Source organism: Heliangelus exortis, chromosome Z (genome assembly GCF_036169615.1).
Source record: "Heliangelus exortis chromosome Z, bHelExo1.hap1, whole genome shotgun sequence".
NCBI classification, from domain to species: Eukaryota; Metazoa; Chordata; class Aves; order Apodiformes; family Trochilidae; genus Heliangelus; species Heliangelus exortis.
The window spans coordinates 39,456,099-39,480,463 of NC_092454.1; the positions used below are offsets into that span (position 1 = coordinate 39,456,099).

At 40.2% G+C, this 24,365-nt stretch overlaps 1 protein-coding gene across 10 annotated transcripts in view; it reads left to right on the forward strand.

Moving 5' to 3' along the window:
* The first annotated feature begins 3,871 nt into the window (after positions 1–3,871).
* PIP5K1B (phosphatidylinositol-4-phosphate 5-kinase type 1 beta) overlaps positions 3,872–24,365 on the forward strand; it is an 88,548-nt gene continuing 68,054 nt past the window's right edge. For 2 of the 10 annotated variants that reach the window (XM_071732002.1, XM_071732004.1), the window contains exon 1: positions 3,872–4,024. The gene's annotated coding sequence lies outside the window, so the exon portion shown is untranslated. Of the gene's footprint in view, positions 4,029–6,789; positions 7,016–18,611; positions 18,718–24,365 lie in introns of all 10 variants that reach the window. The other 8 variants (XM_071731991.1, XM_071731996.1, XM_071731990.1 and 5 more) reach the window with 7 other exon arrangements.

Here is a 24,365-nt window from a genome sequence, read left to right on the forward strand (position 1 = left end):
AATGGCAACATTCAGGCTGCAAGTCATGTCTACATATTGTCCATGCCATACGTGCATGCTCTGTGGTCTCATAATTACAAGAACAACCAAAGAAAACCAGCTTATCACAGAACTGTTCACTAACGAGGAGAAATGCAAGGACATAGCCATGGGTGAGGACTGTAAATTTATTTGTAAGTGTGGTTGAATGCAGAAAAGAACTTCAGGGGGGAGACAGTTTTCCATATTTCATTGGTTCCAGAAAAGTGCACCTATTCTTTTTAGAATAATATCCATAGTACAGAGACTTCAGTTTTGTCCTAAGGAAGGGATCAATATGACTGACTTGTAGATGAATGTTGTCTGAATTACCATGGCTCATGTGAGTGTTCGAAGTGCTCTCCAATTAGTAGAAGTGAGTGACTAACTAGTTCTGCTCAGTTATCTCCACTGCTTTTGGAGACAAAAAGAAAAAAGAGAAAAAAAAAAAAGAAAAAAAAAAAAGATAAAAAAAAAGGAAAAAAAAAAGAGAAAAAAAAGATAAAAAAAGAAGAAAAAAAAAAAAAGAAAAAAAAGAAAAAAAAAAAAAGAGAGCAAAAAAAAAAGGGGGTAGGTGGGGAACATGAGTAATCTGTTCCTAGAGACCAAAGACTTAGGCACTTCTGAAATAAGCCATCAGAAACCTAGGTATTCCCTACTGAAAAGTTCTGCTTTCTTAAAAGCATCGGGGGCCCTTTTATAAGGCCTAGTCTCCAGCCCTCGTTTTTAGCAAGCAAAATTCAGGTTTAGTGTTGACATGGTGATTTGCCATAGATCACATATTGACAGTATGTAAGAATATAGTAAGTCTATGATAACTGCAACTAGTAGACAAAAAGAAGAAACTGCCCTCGAATATTCACACAAATATGAGACAAATTTTAATTTCCTGCAAATTAGCATGCTTAACATTATTTTAATATATATCAAGTCAGTAAAACTGGAAAACAGCTTGGGTGGATTTTTAATAGTACCTTATGTACTCTTTAAAGACATGGTGGAACAGGGACATAGGAGAGGGAAGAAAACTGCTTATTTTAATTAAGAGGAGAAATAGAATGCTCTGTAGTATACATTTCTAGAAAAAAATCTGTCTTAAAACAGCATTATTACTGCACAGGTCATGATCTAGAGGAAGGCTTCTGATACAAAGGGCTGTTACATTTTTCTACTCAGAAGCCTTTAAGTTCCCTATCATATTTTCAGATTTCTAGAAAACCTGTCTTAATTTCTTTCTTGTAAATGTTCTGCATTGGCAAAATGATCCAGCTGCAACTACTGATCACTGCAGCAAAATTCTTCCCGGACCTGTGCAGCACTGAGTCTCCAGCAGGATAAACTTGTTCTGCCTCAAGCAGAATTATACTTCTCCCCACACACTCAAGAATGTAAACTGCTGAGGGAGGAAAGGTTAAAAAAAACCTATCAGCATAAATCTAATTCATATAAACTGTCTGAGGGAGTCTGAATCAGCAAAGGGAGTTTTTACCATATCACTCTACCTCAACACTTTTGATTTGGAACTCTGGAGTCTTAAAACTTATTTTAGTGTGTTGTCAATACATGTCTGCAATCACCCATTTATAAAGTGAAATAATAGCATTTCTCTCATCTCTGATATTTTGTGGAAGATAATACATAGGCTGTGAGATGTCTGAACATTTTGAAGCCGTGAACATAAAAGTCCTCTGCATAAACATCACCATTGATCTCATCAAAAAGTGGTAATACAGGAAAGAAAAATGTGTTGGAGTACCACTTACGACTGCAGTTACCTTGCTAACTCATATAATGTATACAGCATAAAGTGTTAACATGGAATTCAGTGCAGTGCAATCTATCAAAATGATAGTTGCAGAAAGTTAGATTGTAAGAAGTGATCTACTACTACAGCTAGTGGCAACTCCTACCAGGTTGGTTTTCATATATCTGTGCAGAATACTGATGCCAGACCCCCAGGCACTTAGCTTCCTCACCCTGGCAGTGTGAGGAGAATAGTCAATGGCTCACAACTTGTCATTAGCTGTTTTCTTACATCATATAGCACTATTACTGAGTGATGCAAGAGAGGGAAAAAAACATTCGGGTGCCCATTCGGGTTCATCACAATGAAGAACGAAGAAGGAAACTCTCTAAGGATGCTTTTTTGGAGAAAGTGGTATCAGGGGTTCTGCCTGCTCCACTTCTTAGGCCCGAGACATGGTGTTTCCTGCTTGCTGCATAAAATCAGTGGCACTGCTATCACAGAATCAGAGACTTGTCAGAGTCAGAAGGGACCTCTAGAAATCATCTGGCCCAACACTCACACTAAATCAGGATCACCTAGAGCACATTACACAGGACAGCATCCAGGCAGGTTTTTAGTATCTCCAGAGGAGACATATCTGACTGTACTGTATATGAGCCACTCTACTACTACAGTTATGGGAAGCAGAAATTGAAGCATCAGAGGATTACAAGAAAAGCTATTGTATCAGAGATCTCTCACTTGCAGCTCTGACCTAGGGAAGCCATCCCCATTTAACTGGTGTGACCATTGCACCTAGATTGTAGTTGCTCTGCTTTAATTTATTATAAATACCATGGCAGACACAAAGTGAAGGAAGTAAGACCTTGAACAAAACAGAACAAAATGGGGTTGGATGTTGAAGCACTATGTGATTTCTTTTCTTTAGCACATGCACACATACAATAGTTCCTTTTGCACTTAGATTTCAATGTGCATGAGTCAGCTTAATTAAAGCTATAAAAGCACAGCTAGTACACACTCATCTTGTGTTACCCCGGGAACAGACTATTCGACCAGGAATAAAAGGTCCTGAGCAGGCCATTAGGGGTTTATAGCCATTCTCACGCATCAAGCAGACACAGCCACCTGTGCCGCTGTGGGTCACGCATCAGCAGCACAGCCCCAGCTGTAACCTGCTCCTCAAGCAGAGCTCAGGCCGCTGTGAAAGAGATGTTCCCTTGATATCAGCTGTGCTGTGGGTGAGGTCCTCCCAAGTGCCTCATTTTTGTCAGCAGGAAATCTTTGCACGTTTGTTTTCCCAGCTTCCTTTCCACATCCATTCCTCTACACTGATTTAGAGCCTTCCTCACAGTCCTCTTCCTCACGGCCTCCCTGAGGACTGCAAAACCTAACCACGGAGAGTGTACTTTGTTGGGGCAATTAACTTGGATTTTTGGCCTTCTCAGCATAGAGAGGGGGAGAAGGTGAGGGGGGCGTTTAGCCGATGCAGAGTCGTCCTGCTCGGGGCATGCATGTCCCCTGCTGGCCAGCCCAAATGTAGTTTTATCTGAGTCAGTACTCAGAGCCCACCTCCAGTGGCCGAGCACAGTCCTGGAAAACAAAAAGATGAAAGGAAGCGATCATGCACCAGACGGTGACCCATGGGTCTGGGCTAACAGGCCCCAAATGCCCAGCTGCCCACCGAGGAAAAATTCCTCTTGCCAAAAACGGGCTGTCACGCTTAAACGCACGGCCACCACGGCCTTAGACAATAAAGCAGCACTCAGCACCCCTTCAGGACCCCTCGCAGCCGTCTCTCCCTGGGACACCCGAGCCCCAGCCGCTCAGACGGTCGGGGCTCCCCCGGTGCCTCATGAAACCTGCGCTCTAGAGTGTCTGCCAACACGGGGCTAGACCCAGCAAATAGCGAGGGGCTTGCTACCAGGGCCAGAGAAACGCCAAGCACCCCACACACCGCTTCAGGCAGGAACGACTCACACCAGGAGTCTCACCCCGCCTCCAACCTCTTGGCGGGAGGGTGGGAGGAACCGCCCCCTGGGCGAGGCCTGGGCCGCGGCCCGTCCCTCTGCTTCGCCCCGCCCTGCCTGGAGCCGCTAAACACGGGAGCTGGAGGTGCGTCCGTCAGTGCGGGTCGGGGTGGGCAGCCCGGTCCGCAGCTGTCTCCTCGGGAGGCTCAGCCGGTGGCTGGGGAAGGCCTCGCTGGAGGCCGTCACAGGCACCCCTCACAGGCACCCGCCGGGCGAGAAGGAGACATCCGTAGGTGCAATGCCTCTGTTTCTTATTGCCTTGTTTCCTCCTCTTTCCGTGGGGACTGGGCGGTCTCGGCGCGGGGGGCTTCATCGCGTACTCTCCGGCTTCCCCCTGCTTTTATTTTGCGGTCTTTTCAGCTCCCCCCAGAGCGGAGGTCCGAGGGGTGAAGGCGGCGCTGGGCCGAGGGCCGGCAGGGGCGATAGGCGCCCCAGGCCGGACTGGGGCAGGGGCTGAACTGGGCTGGGCGGCTCGACCCGGTTCCCTCCGGGCAGCCCTGGCTGCACCGTGCCGGCTGCAGCCCGAAGGACTGACAGAAAACGCGTCTCATTTCTGGGCTTTCTGTGTTTGTTTGGTTTGGGAGGGAATTTTCTGTGAACTTCCACGGACTTCGACGTTTCTTGATTATGGGGTCGTAGCTTTTTAAAGGAAAATAAACCAACCCAAAGCAACAAGGTTGTGAAGGGTGGGCTCTTGCATGCCTTGGGCGCTGGCTGTTCCCGCCTGAACTCGGCTGCGGCTGAGGGCGCGGGTTCAGGTGCGCAGAGCCCATCCCCGCGGAGCTCCGCGCTGCTCCTCTCCTCTCCGCGCTGCTCCTCTCCTCTCCGCGCTGCTCCTCTCCTCTCCGCGCTGCTCCTCTCCTCTCCGCGCTGCTCCTCTCCTCTCCGCGCTGCTCCTGCCCCTGGCGCAGCTGGGGACGGGAGGTTTCTGTCCAAGATGCTGAGTTTGATGAAAAGCTTCCGACAGCAGTAAGATCTTTAAAGAATACCTTAGAAAGTGGCTTTCCCGAAGTAGTAATGTTTCCAATACTCTGCTTAGGTGATCGGAGTTTTTTCTCTTGATCGGTGTCGTGTGTTTTGGTTCTTTTTTGTTTGTTTGTTTGTTTTCTTTCTCCTCTCCTTTTTAATGCGTCTTCTTTAAAATGGGGCTCTGGTATGTATTTTAGGAAAAACTTTGTGCGGCTGGTATGTTAGCTGTCACAAAGGAAATGTAAATATACTTGTTTCATGTTTCTTCTAATAGGATATTGCTTAAGGTGAAGGAACAGTGGGTTTGTCTCTTCTGTGTTGTTAGAGTTAATGTATTTATGTAAATGTTTTGACTTAACCTATGGCTCATGTAAGGTGAAGAGCTCAGATCAAAATTAGTGCAAGCCTAACATAGGAAGCATTGGCAGTCTGAGAATTAGTGAATATATATTGTGGCATCCAGTTTTTTTTGTTTCAATGTAAATCTATTGGATGCTTATCGTCTGCAGAGATGAACTTTAATAAAGTTCATTAAATGGCCTCTCAAAGTTCTTTGAACTTCAAAGCAGACAACATGTAGCCTGGCGAATGCTTAATGTAGCAGTTACTGTGGCTCTTACAGAACCTAAGCCCCATAAATTCTTAATTTTTCTCATCTCTTCCTCCACCCAGATACTTTCTCCCATCTTTAATGTACATCTTTGCCTTGTACTAATCTCAAAATTGATTAACAAAAACCAAAATTGAACACACAGATTTAAACCTGTTTTGCTCTCAAAGGTTTCTGGTAACTCTAGCTTGAGGGGAAAGTTAAATGTGTAAAACTTGTAAAGGAGTTTGTCCTTCATTCTCTTTGTTTTACTGTATTTCACGGTGGGTTTTTTTTGTATTCTTCCCCTCCCTCAACTAGATAAGATAGGGAAAAGTCATATTCTAAGGTTAGGAATTGATCCTTAAGCCATTAATAACTGCAGGAGGTCTCACCGAGTTCCGTTAGTGCTTGTTTGGGGCTGTTTGTAATCTTCAGCTATGTATTTAGGTTCTCTTGATATCGGGAGAACTGAAACATGGGTAAAAATAAGCATATGCTTACATGGCTTGCTGTAATAGTGTATGTTTGTGGAATGGTGTTGATTTTTTTACAGTTGTGTTTCTTATTTAGCCTGTAAGTAGCTAAGGGATTTCTGGTTTTGCTTTTGACACCAGCAGAATGGGCTGGTAATAAAAATAAATAAAAAATACTTTCTTTATGGCTTGCATAATGTGGGCCATACAGTTCTGGGAACATGCTCGCTGATTCTTGCAGCTCCATGTGCACCGTGTCCACACTGTGTGCTTTTGGGCTGTGTAACCAAGGCACGTTAAGTGTGCTGGCTTTCTCAACTACTTCAGGGTTAAGGTTGGCAGCAGCACTTCCTTAGGACCCTGGCAGCAGTTGGCAAAGTGCTGCCTTCCCTTCTCCCCCAGCCCTCATTTGCTTTTCCAGGGAGATAAGAGCTGGCACAGCTCCTGTGCAGTTTTCAGCACCCTGCAGGGTAGGGTGCTGTGCGAGCAGCCCCTGAGAGCCTGCCTAAACTTTTCCCTTGCACAGTGATAAGAGAATGTATAGTTGTTGAGGTTCAGTGTGGTTATCTTGGTTACTGTTCATAATTATATGGTGCTGTAGTTGAAATTTATATACTGTGCAAGCTGCAAAAACAAACTGCACTAATCAGGTTAAATAAAATGTGTGCTTAAAGCGCAGGGATGAGCAGTTTGGTGTGTGCTGTAATGTTCAAAAGCCCATGCTGCTTAGAACTGAGTAGCAAATTCTGCTCAAGTTAAATGCAATTAAGTGCTTTTCTCAATAAAGTTTTACTGGTAGTTCTAGCTGGGGATTAGGTCCTCATGCCTTCTTTGCCATCCAGTGTTAGGTACAGCTCTGACCATCCATCGTGTTCTAGATGTGTGTTTGAATGTTTTGTATTGTACCAGCTTCTTGTGAACCACACCACTAATATTCCAAATTTTACTTTCCCTATATAGATCAGATGTCTGATTAGTCACTGCAGAGTGCTGCTTGTGGTTATGAGGTCACACTTCTTGTCTTAATCTTCACGTTTGTGCAGTCCAGAAAGAGCTTTTCTTCCTTCTCTGTGATGACGAAACTTAAAGTCTTCCCTCAGTGAGCTGGAAATCCCTCCTTTTACCTTCCCTCTTCACTCCATTCTCCAGTTGTGAGAACTAAGAAACCTTATCAGCCTGTTGCAAGGTACTATATCAACCATTTTACCGTTTGTTTATTTTGGGTTTGGTTTTTTTTTTCCCTCCTTGCTGTAAAACTAGCTGTTTTATTGGTGATCAGCAAAGTAGGGGAAGTTTGTAAGTATTGCAATTGTATTTGTATTTTCACCTTTCTCCAGATATGCATGTTTTTTGTTTTGAAATAGGAGATTTTAAAAACTAAAAGTGCTAGTAAGCTAGCACTAGTTCATTCAGTATGTTACACCTATGATCTACACCACAGACACGAAGTAAGTCCCTTGTAAAATTTGTGCGATGCTGCATGCAGTCATAGGATGCATCTGTCTAGTAAAGCAGGTGCTGGATGATGACCATTTAGTCTGCTCACTTTTATTGCTAGCTCTTTTAGCTGACCTGGCCAGTTCCCTGTGTTTGGTACCCTCTGTTTTTTATATAATCATTATTACTGCAGTATTTCAAATTCTGTATGTAGCAATATACCTTTTAAAATGTCTATTTGAGGCCAGGGAATACACAGATTACACACCCTGGAACTGAGATGTATTCAGTGGTGTGTGAGAAGTATGTGTCTGCACGTCATGGCCCAGTGTTAATAAGGTGATTTTTATGCTCTCTTACTGGAGACCACTTTAGAGTGAATCGTAAAACTTATCCTATGAAAAAATTACCCGGCATCTGAAATAAGGTTCCACTTGTACAAACTTACAGAGTTGCAGTTCTCTGGCATTTGAAGGTATAAACTGTGAAGCCTATCTTGGTGTCCTTTGACTAGAGCTGTTACTTTATGATCTGAATTGTATGAAACATAATTCTGAATCAAACAAAGATGGTTTGATTACAAACACTTAAAAATTTGACTCATTTAGAAATGTTGCTTTACTAAGTCTTGTTCACAACACCAGAAACACAGCCCTGCCATTTGAACTGAAGAAAACTGCTAGCATTTCAGCTTATAGCAGTGCAGTTTAGTGGGGTGCTATAAACACCAAAATCATCACCAAAGCTGATTTAGAATGCTACAACTCTTTGTGGCAGTTTGCTACTTCTCTGACTGTGGTTGCTCAACTGTTAGTGAGGCTTTGTGATAATATCAGATCACTGAACAGATGCAGATTAAAAAGAACTTTGCAAGAACAAAAGAAATTTTTGTGGAGGACAGTTGGTTTTCAACTGAATTTGTAACTGGTGCAGTTAGCAAGTACAGCCATTTGTGGGGTTGTGCTGTGGGGAGTGTGTGAGTGGCAGTGGAGAGGCAGAATGGAAATGGAATTAGCAGGGGGAGAAGTGTTAGCTGGTTTTGCTCTAGAGAACATACTAAGTCAGATTGTTGTTGGCATTTATATAATCTAGTCAAGAGAGAGAAACTTGTTCATTGTTTGCAACAGCTCTTGTTCCCTCCCAGTCTGCATGCTGGTCTAAATCTCACTTTCTGTGCCCATTAGTGCTTTTCTTGTTGCTGTAAGCTCTAGCGTAGCGAAGCCCGAGGGCAGACCTGTGTCTGGTCTGGGAGTGAATGGACCGGATTCTCCTTGGGCTGTTTTGTACCCAGAACTTCCTGTTCCTTTCTATTTGTGAAAGTAATTTGGTTTTTTTCTACTACTGAGTTTGTTTTCATGAGAAGTTCTTGGCCTTCGTAATGGTGTGACTCAGAGGATACATCCATGCAGCTAAATGATAGCTTAATTGTAGCAGAGGTGTGCCTATCACTCCTCATGTCTCAGTATAAGTAGTCCCAGCAGCAGTAGCAAGGTAGGCAGGGAGGTACCAAGCCTGTCAAACTGATGGGAATCCCAGGTCTGTTCTGGAGCTTGTAGCCTTGGTGGGCCTCTGTCTTGTGTTAGTTTGCTGTTCTTCCTGAATGGTGTGCATAGAATGGTTTCCCAGTGCTGGAATGGCACTTCCATTTAGTTACTTAAGCTTTTGTGAGTTCTCCTGTCATTAGCCTCAAAACCATGAGAATAGATAAATGTTTTCTCTTGTATTTGTTACAGACGGTTTCTTCCCCAAATATATGGTTGGGTTTTTTTGAGTTTGTGAAGAGGATGAGATAGCATATATTGAACTGTGGTTGGCTTATAGGTGCTGATTTTTGAATCAATAGTAAGGTCACAGGCTGTGTGTCAAATAGTTTTAATGGGTTTTTAGCTTAATAAAGGTTTCTACTTGTCTCTGATTTAGAGGGCAGTTTGTAACTTGTTTGCTTACAAAATCTAGGAAATGTTTGCTTTTTTTCCTCCAACAAACTCATCTGTTGGTAAAACATCTTAAACACTCATAACAAAGAGGAATGGGGAGCAGCCAAGTTTTTATTTGAGTCATTTAAAAATACACTGCAGCCACCACTGCTGCCTATCTCCAATTAGAATATCCATGAAAATTATTTTGGGGCATGATTACATGCCTTTCCTAACCCAAGTCATAAAGTTGTAGGATTATTAAAAAGGAGTTTAGAAATTCATGGACTAGGGCTATACCTGCAAATCATAAGAGGATGGTTGAACTGAAGGGGAAGATTCTGGGATTCCTTGTATGCTGCTAAGGTAACTTTCTGCCTCAAAAGGTTCTGCAAGTGTTCTTTTCCTCTGTACCTAACTTAAGTCTTGCGGGAGAATCTGTGGACAACACACAGATTAATGTAATCCAAGTATTGCCCTTTATTGGGAGCAGTAGTAGCCCTTTTATACACAGACAGGCAGATAACAATAATACAAACATTTTGCCCACTGGTACAACACATCTTTCGTACGCCACAGTGCATTATCTAACAGGTTAAATACAACTCCTTATGTGTTGTCTGTGAGATGATTTCCCAGCCTGTTATTCTTCTCTTCTACTGCCAGCTCCCTTATCTTTTGCATATAGCTGATCTTTCAGTAACCTTACAGGTGGGCCTCGAGGCCCTTAGCTTGCTCTGGCTAATGCTAAGTAGTCAGGATTGCTCACATGTCTGTTTTCTTCCAAAAACTCTCCCACCAAAGTCTTGGCTGAGCATAATGCAGTATTTATATGAGACCATGCCCAGGTTTATGGTGTGGCAGTTGGCACTACACAGGTGCTTCCTCCTCGGTAGGTAGGTGTACATGTACAGTGGTATGTGGTTGGCTTGCCTACTAATTGTTGATAACAGTAACACAGTGACTTTTTCTTAAAACTCTGGAAAGGAACCAAAACCATCCCAGGTAAGAACACTGAACATTTTCAATAGTGCTCTCTAGGTTTTTTGGATCACCTTATTATTCAAAGTTACTTTAGTGTTAAGTTTGACATTCAGAGCTCCAGTAAGGGATGCATTACAGAGTTTAGACTTTGTTTCACTCTTATGTTTTACAAATTTGTGAGGGTTTGTGACCTGATCAATTTGAATAAACAAGTATTTTTATATGAGTAATTCTAAAAAGATACTACAAAGGCAGTGAGTAATCCTGTTCAGCCTTTTTTCTCAAGTCTGTCTGACCATATTGAGAGAAGTTTACTTGGGGATGGAGAGGTGGAAATTTACTTTCTTAGCTTATGGAGAGGTTCCCATGCAATGTTTTTATTGTTTTGAGTCAAAATAAAGATTGCTGTCCCTTTACTCTCCCCTTAGTGCAAAGCACAATCACCAGTTCCACACCGGCAGGGGCAGATAAGGATCTCCTCCGCTTTTCCTTGTGATGCATTTTATGAGTCTGTTCAGAGACCTGAGGGGATGGTCCCGATTTGTGTGGTGCCTCTCGTCTATTCCACCCAGCTCCTGGGCACCAGGCTGCAGAGGGATGAAGCTAAACTATTCTGGCTCTGCATGTGCATGGTCTTGTGTTCAGAGCTCTTGGTAAGTAGTCTGGTAAAAAAAAAAAAAAAAAAAAAAAAAGGCTCGTGGCTTAGATTGCTTGGAGAAGCATGCCCTAAAGTCCAACCTCAGTACCCCCCTTCTGCCAAAACTGGTGTCTTTGCTTGATATTCAGTAATGAGGAAGTTGGTATGGATAATTCTGTAAGGTATATTGCAGTGCAAGAAGGCAGGCACACACAGAAGCCTTAGAAGGATTGGTGCACCACTCAGTCTTGCACACACTTTGAGGAAGGGAAACTTCTACATTCAGAGTGGTAGTGAAAGGTCCTGGGAGAGAAGAGAGATGTCCCACGAAACGTCCCACTTTGTTAAACACAGAAACAAAGGAAGTATTATGAAGAGGTTTTTGGCTAGGAAACAGAACACCTTTTCATGGGAGCCCACAGCTTCTGGTTTTGTTTCTCATACAAACATGATGATGTAACAAGTCATCTCGTTAAATAATGATGCTTGTACATTTCATGTTATCAGGTTTTGTTTGCATTATAAACCTTTTGCCAGCTATTCACAGCTCACTATAGAAGCACAGTAAAGTATTGGAAGTGGAAAGCACATCATTATGTATTTCTAAGAGGCAATCAAAATCTAAATTGGAACCTTATTTTGTTTTGGGGTTTTGCTGGTCTTTACACTAGAAAGTGTTTCAGACTACTGGGAATGTGGGTGAGCAAGGATCACAGTCTTTCATGATCACTTTTTCTCAAGTTGCTAGACTTCTGCTTAAATGTGTGTTGATGATCACATACAGGGAGTGCATGATGATCACATACAACTGGGAGTGCTTTCGTCTTCAGTCATGTCAATGTGGTGAGCAGATATGATATTGTCAAAGAGGGAGTTTGACAGATATCTGATTTCTAGGCAGAAAACCACACAGAATATTATTTCTTGGTGTACAGATAATGGAATCCAACTATGATATGTAGGTAGATATAAGTACCTACAATTGAAACACAAATACCTGTGTAATTTTAAGATACCTTTTAAAATTCTACTGTAACTAGACAAAATGAATTTAGGAAAAGTTTTAGTGATACAGATTCTGAGAAGAGTTTCAGACCATTTCAATAATCTATAGTAAGAAGTCAGAAGGACTTCTTAAATGGCAATATGGATTGAAAATTGGTTTTCTTTCATTTATGTAGGAATGCCTGCTGAAGTGTTGACTGTTAAATTAATATTTCGTTTCTTTGGTTTTTTGAAATACAGGTTTTCAGAGCCAAGAATTAATAGCTCCTAACTTCAGAATTTAAGATGGCTGATGTACAGCTTCACATCTGAATTGTATTCTTAAGGATGCTTTACTCAAAGTCTTACACTTCAGCATTTGCAAAAAGGGAACTCCAGCATTAGGAGGAGCATCCTGCTCATTAGCCCTCAAAACTTTAATTAAGTCTTGGAGTATTTAAACTGTCATCTTTGTTCAGTCCTAAGCTCTCTGTCTAGAATTATGTAGAACACGGACAACTAATTTTTGCCTGTCTGTGGAGAAATATTTTAATTGTCTGCATATGTTAAACAGCAGATTCAGTGTGCTGTGCAAAATAGGCAAGAAAGATGACAGTGCCACGCTAGACAGGATATTTTGTAAGGTTGTGCCATGCCTTTGTTTAGGGTTTAGAAGGTTACTTCTCTTTCTTTAGGTTACTGTTGTGCTAGAGAACATACCAGGTTTTGTTGCGTGTTGGTGTGTACCTGGGTGGGACCTTTGTCATGTGCTTTACATACACTTAGACTGGAGTTTGAGTGTTGGTGCTGACAGACCCCACCTAGGACTGTCCATGTTGTTTGACTGCGTGTTTGTAGCAGAGTAGCAAAACCAGAGCTTTTGAGCAGTGCATGAATACTGAGTCACCTACAGACTATACAGCCTGCAGTGAAGGCAGTGGTTCCTACTGTTGTTGTTATTATTATGTGAGCAAAGGCCTTCCTTTTGAGCTATAATTATCCAAGAGTAAGCATATGAAGCTTCAGTATATAAGAAATAACACATTCTCAAATGACTCTGAAGAGTTATAGTTTCTTGAATTGGGATTATTGCCTTTTGTTAGCAGCTGAATTTATCAATCAACTTCCTCTTTCCAATAGCAGTCCACTAAGCTAATTATTCCTTTGCTAGTTAGTACTCTTACTTTTTTCCATTTCTCCATAGGCTTAGTTGTAAAGGTGTGTCTCTAACATGCACTTGGGTCACTCAATTTTAAAAGATACTGTGCTTACTGTGGGAAGACTGAATGTGTTCTAAGATTAATGTACCTTGCAAAACCAAGACAGGAGATTTTTATATCTGTTTCAGAAATGTACTTTAACAGTATTTTCTTACTATGTGAATGGTTAGAAATCTTGTTTAGACAAGAAAAAAGCTATGGTCTGTTCTGTCTCTGGATACTCCAGTTCCCAGAGTTAGCTGGATTCCTTTTGTGTTCTGAACTCCATTGTATTCAAGTTCAAACAGAGCGTGCCTTGCATGTAACTGACTTCTGAGTTTATTTTGGCAAGTCAATTCAGGGTTTCAACTTACCCAACTCCTTTCTGCTTCATGTGCTTTATGTCACAGGCGTAACAGGAACTATACAGGGTGGAAAATGCATCTGAGGATAGATGTGTTGAGCTGACTGTCAGAGTGGTACCCTTTTTACCTTAGTGTCTAAAGCAAAAGCTGTGTAAGGATCCCTGCAGTTGTTTACTACAGAACTCATCTTTGGACCTGCTCAAGAAAGTTCCCTTGTTTTTGAGAGTATTTGTTATCAGAATGGGACTTCGTTGCAGCCTTAAAGCAGTTGTGTTGTGGGTACACAACATCATCATTTTGGTGCTTGAATTTATTTGTGATGTAAGAATGATACTTTTTTTAAGCTGCTGTTTGATCGTGTGTGGACATCTGTCATTAACTAGTAAGCAGTGGTGAACATCTGCACAATAACTAAGTGCAGTTACCTTTAGCACTTTGTTCCACCCAGTCTGTGCATACACATTGCAGAGACTGTCTATAATTCAGAATCACTACTGTCCACCTCAGCACCTGAATTGTGCTGATCTGCTACTACAGGATATCAAGACCCTCTCACGCAGTCCCAGTGTTAGTGTTGCCTTTGCTAGTTTGCTGCACAGCCTCTACCTCCAACACCTGCAGTAGATGAAGACTTGAGATCTGAGCGTTTTTTGGGTGAACCAGGGAAGCCACTGCTAGGAGTAGGTGTGTGCTCTGCTGTGAAGATTGAAGTGGGGCTTCTGTCTGGCCACAGTTTTCCCATATTTGCCCACATTGCTTTTGTGTGGGCAAAGACCTGTCTGGCTCTCACTAGCAGTCATGCCAGTGGCAGCCTTCCCAGTGCCCTAAATCAGCCTGGTGGCACAATGATCTGGGCACAGATGGCAGGGGGAGATATCAGTGCATTGTTAATGCAGATGGCCTACAGTGAGGAGATATGCATCTGTGGTACATGTAATACAGTGCCACAAACAACTGATGCATATACATCATCTCTGGCAGGTTTGGGTCTGTGCTGAACTTTCTGGATCTGCGTTTAACTTCTGCATGTATTGTGAAATTCATTGACCTGTGTCTGAAGGACTGCCTGATCTCTGGTCACTGTGTGGTATTGTACAGTGAAGAATAGAACTGCATTCATCTTGCATCAGGTTGTGTTTGAGTAGTTTAATGTTCTGTGACAAAAAAGAAAAGGCTAGTGTACAGACTTCTTTTCATTAGATTAAGGCAGTTAGCATGGACTGTAGTAAAAAAAAAAAACAATCTGTACTAACTATATCGAAACTAGGCTGCTTCACTTCATTATTTAAATAGTAACTTATATTATCAGGTCATAACCTGACTTTGACTATAGATTTGCCTCTCAAAAGGGACATACTACAAACTGCTGGTTTTTTCCCCCCTGTCCTAAGGCAGGCTGCCAAAACACTGGAGTGGTTTATTTCACAAATATGTATCACAGCAGTTATGATAAAATCTGTTTAGATATTTTTCCACGTACGGCATGGTAGCAGCTCTTATGTGAGCTGAGTCTTGCCTATTTATGACTGCATCTGTGTGCCAGGCTGACTTTGTGATCAGAGAAGCACTGGAAGTGGTGTCAAGCAGTTCATAGCCCTTTGCAAAACTCCAGGGGGTTTCCCCTTGTTTGGGAGGTGCATGTAGAAGAGATGAAGTCTGAAAACATGTTCAGATTATTTTAATCTGAAATTAACTGGTCTATTCGTATCTTTTTTGCACAGATTTTATAGAATTTTGAGTTGAATTTATGCAGCTAACAAATACATATGAAATTCCCTCAGTCTTCTAATTTATTTGTTCATGTAAGCTTGATTTATTTTAATTCCAGTCTTCTCTAAAACTCTTCTTTTTTTTAATGTCTGGTATATGTCTGATTAAAAATGTAATATGATAGCAACATTAGCTAAAACAAATATTGAGTTTGTTTGTAGATTGTGAGGAATACTTAAACTAGAGGTTAAAATTCAGGTGTCAGCTTCAACTGCCTTTAGCTGAAGCTAGATGTATAATAACAGACTGTGGTAGGAAATGGTTTACAAGTTGTTTTGGTTTGGGGTTTTTTTTGGTCACAGCATTACATTAGTAGAAGAACTTTAGCTTTGCTAAAGAACTTTTACTATGCCTGCAAATTATTATAAAATGCATGATGAGAAGTACAGCTCATAAAAGGTGAGTTAAAAACAAAAGGTGGCTTAGGATACTTTTGTTAGCTGCTGTTTTGATTTTTAAATAGCAGAAAGAATTTATCTTGAAACTTAGGTCCTAATTACAGGGATGTTAAGTTCTATTCAGGATTTTAACTTTCATGTTGAAATGTAAACATTTTTCTCCAGGTTTCCAACACTGTAATATTGTGATAGAGCATCACAAATTATATGAATTATAGAACAGTTTGAGTTGAAAGGGACCTTAAAGATCATCTAGGTCCAACCACCCTGCATGGGCAGGGACACTTCCCACTTGACCAGGTTACTTCAAACCCCAAAACTCTTATAAATAAATGTGCTTATGAAGTAGTTGTTGGGGGTAAGTAGTGAAAATGAGAATTTTTCCACTTGCAGAAATCATACTAGTGATGAACCTCTGACAGCTTAGGTTAAAACTTTGTTGCAGTTGCAACAACATTAAAAATTTTGATTTTTGCTTTCAGTGCTCATTTAGTATTATCTCTGTGGCAGCAATATGACCTAGGAATGCCACTAATTGCCAGGAAGTTCAGCTAAGCAAGGACTTAAAGTAATTTGTCTGCTTAGTTGCTATAGTTGTGATATATATATATATATATATATATGTATACACACACATAGTTAAAAATGTTATATATATATATATATATATATATAGATAGATAGATACAGTTGTGATAGAGAGATAGAGAGCCAGGAGTCAGTCAAATCTAATACTCTGTTGAAGTGCCAGACAATAAAATTGGAAATTATTTTGAATACAGTGTAAAACTAAGTTGAAATTAATTTTAATGAAAAATCAGACTTCCAGTATCAGCTAGAATATTGGAGACGCAGCCTGCTACTCACTGATGCATAATTTATATTATTCAGTGATTTTAATAAATATAGTAAAAAAGTTGCATTGATATTCTTTATATTTCAGATACTGTACCAACATATCTTCTTATATGTAAGAATGAATCTTCATTGTGTAGTTAAAAAATGTAAGTTTCCTAGCCTTTTAGGTACTACTTTTAAGTAAAAATGTGTTTTTAGTATAAAAGGGAACAAAGTACTTCTCCATTTCACAGTTCTGTGAGGATATTTGGCAGTTTTTCACTGTGTGTTAGCAACCAGTTGTATGTTATAACCCTTTATCTCTGTGTATATGTACAATATATGTTTAACATTGTTATAATCTAGCAAAATTTTATGATACTTAATATAGAATGTAGGCAGTATATAAAATATACATAGCAATTGTATATGCATTTATAAGAACATTGTCCATCTTACTCCTGGAGGACCTTTCTGGATTCAGGTAGGGTTAACAATGTATTTCCTTTCAACCTAATACACATAATTGTGCTTAAGTACTTGCCAGATGAAAAGCATATGGTCTTTATTAGTTTTCAAAAGTGTGCCCCATATAGCAATAATCTTAAAATTAAGCTTGCTTCTAGTAAAGTGGAAATGATGACATGAAATTTGGGAATACTCATGGTACAGTTTTTTTCTGTCTTGAAATAATGGGCAGCTAAGGAGTTAATTTCAAGCCACATTTTCTTTGAAAATGTAAGAATCATTCAGCATGCTGTTCCTCTCTATTCTCGTTTTGACCCTGTAGGACCTGAGCACATCTTGAATGATTTCATAGTTTTAAACATAAGACATTTCACAGGTTGCTTAGGTGTCTGTGTTTTCATACACATGGGTGTCTTGCTACTTGACCAACTGCTAGAAAGAAAATTTGGGCTTCCTTTAAAATGTAACTCAAGAGCTTCCTGTGAACAGCAAGTAATTTTTATGTACTTCTGAGCAACTCAGACACTGGAACTGAAAAATACTTTCAAGTCACATTGTTGGACCATTAATAGTGTTTGGCCATGCAGGCGTGAAACCAGTAAGCATTCTCTTTTCAGATGTTTGTAGCTGTGAAGCAAGGTGGGCAAAGGTGTACCTTGGTGCTTGCAAATGCTGGTGTTTAAGCCTGGAGAGTTTTTGGTAGGGGAAAAAAGAATTAAGCTCTCTTGCCAGCCAAGTGTGAGAAAGTGTAGTGTACTCTTATAACATTTGAAAATATGCAGAATTGTGTTTCCTTAGTCAGTGGCTAGAAACCAAAACCCCTAACAACTTGTTCTCTGCTGATGTTTGGTGAAAATTTTTTTCTGAAATACAGTCTAAGTGGTTCGATCTCTTTGGAGAGAACAGAGATATAGCAGCATGTCCTAATGTTTTGTTTGCTGATGATATAACCCCATCAAATAAATGTTAGAAACAAGGGCATCAGTTGAACGGTGAAGTAGTCTTCAATTACCTGTATCACTGATTGATTTTAGGTTCATGAATATTACAAAAATTGAAATTGGAAATTGTATAAATCGTGCCTTCTAGATACTGCAAGATTTTTCTACTTTAAAAAAGCTAATGCAGTGGCACGCATTAGATCTCGTTATGGACCATTAGTACTGTAAATGGACAAATAAAAACCACCCGCAGCATTCATATCAAAGGCTGTAACTTCAAAGGTAGTGTACTGCCCTCTTTGTTTTCTTGTCTGTGGCATGAGTGGCAACCCAGATGAAAGAACTGATGAGGCAAAATGGTTATCTGAAAAATCAGAATAAGATGGGAAATCTGATGAGGCAGTTGTGCTTAAACTTACCAGCAGAGTTAACAAATAGACATAGGGTAGAGGGGGGAAAAAAAAAGTTTCTGATACAATTTTTGAAGCCGTTCCTTATTATACAAATGTTCACAGGAGTTACACCACCATCGTTGAAGTCCCAGTGCAGACCAGGTTGGTTAAATCATCTGCACTCTGTGAATTCAGTGATTCTGAGGTGCTCAAAATGCACTGATTTTGGCAATCCAGTTTATACCAAAGAAAAGTCAAATCCGGCAGAGCTAGTTACACATTTAAAATACAGCTGGTCCTTCCAGAGATGGAATTGTGTATCCTTTCCATTTTTAGAGGTGAGGAATAAGAACAGTGACAATAGTCTAGTGACATACTTTTTCAGGGAAATGAAGGATGTCGGAGACTCTGTACTTCCATGATTAAACAAATCTTTTCCTCCTGTGGGCTCTAGGTTCTCAGCTATCTAACTAAAAGTCTTTCCTGTGAGAGATGGACCCATTTCTTATCCATAGATGCAATTGTGGGTGGCTGAGTATGTGAGAATTTCTTATTAAAGGGTAAGTTTGACATGTATCTATAACATGTAATTTGCATGTTATAATTACAGCTAATAGTAGCACGCAAGTAATTTCCCTTTTAGACCACTCTGAACTGTGGAACGGAGGAGGTATTTCCTATTTATTTTTTCCTTAGCATTAGTTTTGCTGTTCTTATTCTTTATGTGTACTTCTGCAGGTTTTGCAGTAAAGATGTTGTTTTTTCCATTTGTGACACATACTTACCCTTTTTTTTTTTAAAGGGCCTGGTTCTGCAAGTGGCAAACCTTTAGAGTAATTTTTCTAAGGCCATGGCAGTGCAGGAAGTAAGGAAAACACATTTTTTTCAGAATTCTTGCTCTTATTTTTAAGCCACCTCTTGTGATACATAAATTTGTTTGTAATTATTTTATCAGTGTTGCGTAGGAAAACACCTCAAGGGAGTGCATGTTGACAATTCATTATTCACTTTATTAGTTTCAGCATCATCATTATATTTTTTGCAAATATTACAGGCCCATGGAAGTAAAGATGCATCTTTCCAAGTGATAGAAGGAAACTATATTGAGAGAAGTGTGCAGTGCCAAAGTTAAGAGCGTAAGAATGTAGTGGTAAAGCTTGCTCATAAAGGATGACACATACTGCAGCATACAATGAAAATTATGTTGATTTAATGAGTGCTAAAGGCATTTCTTGGACTTCTGTCGCAAATTTAACAGTGATAAAATGGTTTGTTATACAAAAAGCCTCCATGGAATGTATTGTTGAATTATCTTTATGTTCAAAAACACTATCAAATTTCAGTTAAGGTAGAGTCTTGGGGAAATAATGTTGTGCTTTTCTCCTCATTGTCAAATACCATTTCACTGGTAAGAATTGAGTAACACATTTGTTTTTCTGATTTTGCAGATTATTGTTTCAAGTTATCCTGAGAGCATTGGTATAGTTTAGTGGCTAGAAATTGTTGAGGAGTATGATTCCATTGAAAGTTACAAGGCAGTTCAGATGCTGAATAGAAAACAGCATGCTGAAAAATCACCTTCTGACAACTTTAGTGAGCACATGAAGGAACAAACCTGGTGACTGACATACTTGTAGTTAGGAATTATGTCATATTTTCCAAGATGAGGCACTGTGGGGAAAATGCAGGCTTCTGCATGGTGTCCCCTGTGGGACTATGAGCAGAGGCCTCAAGCACTGCATGTTGGCTGCAGTGCTTCACGTTTTTTCGTTGCAACAGACTGTGCATCTGATGTCTGTGCAAAAATTAAAGGGATGGGCTTCATCTGTGGTTATAAACAGATACACTGAAATTCACGTGTGGATGCTGCTTATTATAATTATGGCCATGAGATGTAAAAACAGGTAAATCACAATAGTGATATCCTTTGTTTCTGTCCCAGGACCAATAATTATACTTGAATTTGACTTAGAGGCAGCATACTACTGTGCAGTTTATTACTTTACATTCTTTCATCTCTTTAATCTGCCACCTGTATTGCATGGTAAAACAACAGGAAAAGAAAGGTTATGTGAGGCCTAGATATCCATTGTTAAAAGCTCTCTAACCAAAAAAGTATGTTGCAGAAGCAGCTTCACTGATTTGAGCCTTTTTTGGTTTATTGTGTTTGTGCCTTCTCATCTGTGTGAGGCTAATTGTGGCTTCTCGGGAGCAGGTTGGAAAAGAGCTAAGACATGTCTTTGTGCAGTTTGGAAGAACAGTGTAACACAGAACTTGTGCAAAATAAGTACAGTTTCACATCTTGGTTCTTTGTCTCCTTCCTTGATTGTGGGAAAATCAAATTTTCCCACGCAGTGAACATGTGAGCAAAAACTTTTCTGCATGCAAATGTTAGTTTCTGTTACAGAGAATAGTACACGTAGAAGTCTGACTCTGTCTATTTTGCATGGTATAACACCATTTGGAGATTCATCACAAATATGGACAGTAATGCAACCTTAGTCTCGTTACCATCATCTTCTATTAAAGATCAATATATCTCAAATTTAACAGTGCAGAAGGATATTTCCAGATATTGACAGCAGGTACTACAAAAAATAGAAATAGTGTTTAATTTCTTACTGAATTCTTCAGAATATTTGTTTGCTTCTGTGAAGGTTTCATCTAGTTATTAATCTGTAGAACTGAATCATTCTCTTTTTGTACTCATTGTTGGCACCAAATTCTTAATATGATTGCTTTTATTTTAGCCAGAATTATGAATATGGCAAATAGTTTAGTCATCTATCTGCAAATATTGCTATACTTTGTGTTCCTCATAGAGATGCATCAAACTTTGCCTTGGTTAAAAAGTCAGTGATACTTTACTCCCTACTGAAAGAAGATCAGGAGGCTTCATAGTTGCTAGAGGTGTGGAGAGTTAAAAGACTCCAAACTTTTCAAGGGAGATGTGTAAGACTTTATTTTTCTCTCGGCAGTCTAGAATGACAACTATTTATCTAGCTGAACTGTGTCTATCATATGGTCTGACTATCCTGTTTAAAAGTGTGGGATCACAATCTTATACACTGACCTTCACATTTAAGAGTAATAAAAAATTTGCATCCCCCACAGGTGCACCAGCTGCAGGATGGTAGCAAGAGGTAGAGGAAAATATAAAAAAAAAAAGTGTGTGCGTATGTAATTTTTCACTGAGTGTGAAAGCTAAATTTCTGTTTGTAGTTTGTGGTTCTAATAGTTTGTGGTAAATATCTGAGAGAGATGAGGCCAAGGTGGTACAATCCTTTCTTTTCACAGTAGCTTGATACAGGCAGAGGTGATGTATGGCAGCAAGCTGCTCATGTTTGCTGATCCCTAACAGGCTTCTTTCTGTATGAGCCAGTTCTGGTTTGTTTGCACAGGCCCCCTATGGTCTTTTGCAGGTACATCTTGTCAAGCATTCCTGCAGTGCAGGAGCAGGTTACAATTGTTTCTCTGCAGCTGAGCAGTTTGGGTTTGCCTGGCTGGTTGGTTTGTTTTGAACCCTGGTCTTGACTACGGATTGATGTCATTTTGACAAAAGGGAAATGGGGCAGGACTGAATTAATCTCACTTTTCTGTGAGATTAATGTATGTATCTGTATTTCACAGTGAACTGCCCTTTCTGCATGTTGAGACAAAAATACCTGTATTGTCATGGGCATAAAAATCAAGTTTGGTTTTGTTGCTTTTTTTCCCTTAGTTTGTACTATCATCTGTTTATTGGCTTCTTAATTTTTTTGCCTCCCCTGAGTATCATTTTGACTATTCAAAGTTAGTGGCACTGAATGCCTGTTTACAATATACAAAAGCAGAAAGCCTTTCCTATCCATGTATTTCCCATTATGCACTTCCCTTTTACTTTGGCTCCCTTGTGGCCTGGACTCTGTTGCTCCCTGTTCCTCCTTTCCCTTTCCACAATTCACCTGTGCACAATCTTTTGGTGCACAATCTCCCTTAACTTTCTGGCAGTTCTTCACCAACCCTGATAAATGTCAGCTCTTGGAAACTGAATTTGTGACACTTACACTTACCTTACACTTAGTAGTATGGAAGGAGATGCTTCCAAACCTGTGCAGTGACCACACTGGTTGAATCTAGGACCTGCTGAGCCCATTAATGAGAGAGATTATTCAGAGGCAGGTGTACCAACACAGGCAAGTTGCTTGGTAGAGCAAGTAATCAAGAGTTATTTAATTAGAAACCCTTATTATATTTTTTAATGATTTAGAGAAACTCCCAAACAAAGCATCTACTGAAAAGCACCGGAGGACTCCTTCCTTACTCCTGTAAAGGAAGAGTGGTTTCCCACACACTGCCAGAGCAAGGCAGTGTGTCTTTGTCCATCATAACCTCATGTAGCATCACTCTCACAACTCCCATCTTTTCCAGCAAAAGTGCAAGGTTACCCGTCTCTCCAAACCAGTGCTTTCTGCTGCAAGCCATTTGCTTTGAAGGGAGTAGGGACAGTGTCCATTTTTTTTTTTTTTTTTTTTTTGTGGCTTTTACGCAGGGCTGCTCCTGGTCACTGCTAGTTAACAACAGCATTTGTAAATGTGGTACAGCACGTTCAGTCAGTGTCTGCCCTTCCTCTCTATTGTTCTCGCATGTGTATACAGTAACTTGCACTCCCAGGCACATGAACACACCTGCCAGAGCACCGCTTTTTAGATGATTGCCTAATCAGCTTGTTACACTAATGGGCTTGCTTCACGCACATTTGGATTACACAGTGTTCTGCGAGAAGGCCACTCACACCAACATCACCATTTTTGTGACCTTCTGTTGCACCTGCAGTGGAGGGGCTACCTCTGTCCTGTGGCCATCCTTGCTGATGGAATGGTGATGGGGGAGTAAGCACACAGGGCAGTCTGACTGGCTCATGTCTGTCTTAGTTACTCTCTGTCCCTTTATTTGGTGGTCCTTAGTAACTAGTGCAGGGCTGCAGTTCAGTGCTTTTACAATAGTACAGTGTTGCAAGGAAAACTTGCAAGACCAGTCTCTTTATCAGCTACAAAGTAAAAGCATAGCTAGTGGCTAGTCCAAAATATTAATGAGTATCCCTTTTGTCCCGTGTAGCAGATTGTGAGGCTGCTTGTTCTGGGAACAAGAGGTTCAGGGTATGAGTGCACATTGCTAACAGCAGCTATTGGAAGGCAAGTTTCTGTAAGTACGTTTTGATATATGTGCTGTTCAGCATAATGATTTATGTCACCTTGGCCTAAGAAAATTAACATTACAGTAACTGGTAAAATCATACGTTGAAAAAGGTATTCAGTTTATTTAATCATGCATACCAGCTGATTAAATCCAGGTAAGGCAAATCAGAAAGTGAATTATTACATGTACTTTCAATTATAAGAACACTCTATTCATGTTAGAACTTGTTGATTTAGTTGTAGGGGCTTTCCACTTCAGTGTACCAGAACTATATGATGTTTATAACTAGTGACTATACTTTGTCTGTTGTAATTTTGTGTTCTTTCTAGTTAATGATTCATAAAACAGTATGCATTAGGCAGAAAGTGGGATTGATGAACGTGTTCTTTTTTTCTTTCTAAACCTTTGAAAGCTGTATTTTTCCCTTTTGAAAACTATCGTGTGAGCCTGACTAATTGGCTAGTTGACTTACAGATAATATTGTATGACTTTTCTGACCTAGTCATAATGGTGCTTCTAACTGTCTTATAATGATGCATTGAGAGGTGAAGATAGCTTTTCAGAGTGCTTCTGTGCAAAGGAAGGATATTCTTATTCAAGCCTTTCAAGAACTCAAAGACGGCTTTCATATGTGAGAAAACTCACACCCATATTCCTTGGAAAAGCTTGCAGGTTCTGGTCTGTTCTCTTTAAAGTCAGTGGTGTCAGGCTGTGTATGGCTCTGATAGAAAGTGCTCAGCCACTGCTTGCTGGTGGAAAACTGCCTCCTTTTTAAAGTTACATGCTTATAGTGTTCACTAACTTTATATATATATATATATATATATACACACACACACACACACATATATATATATAAGCTAGTTTATGTGCAGATGTATTCTTTGCTTGTAGTGATAGTTTTACATTTTGAATTTCCCCATAATATTTCCCGACATGTTATTTTAAAAGAAAAACAGCTAGTCATTTGTAGAGTGCTTCCTGGGGAGGAAGACTGTGGTAGTGTTTATGTATTGTTTATTAACTTGCA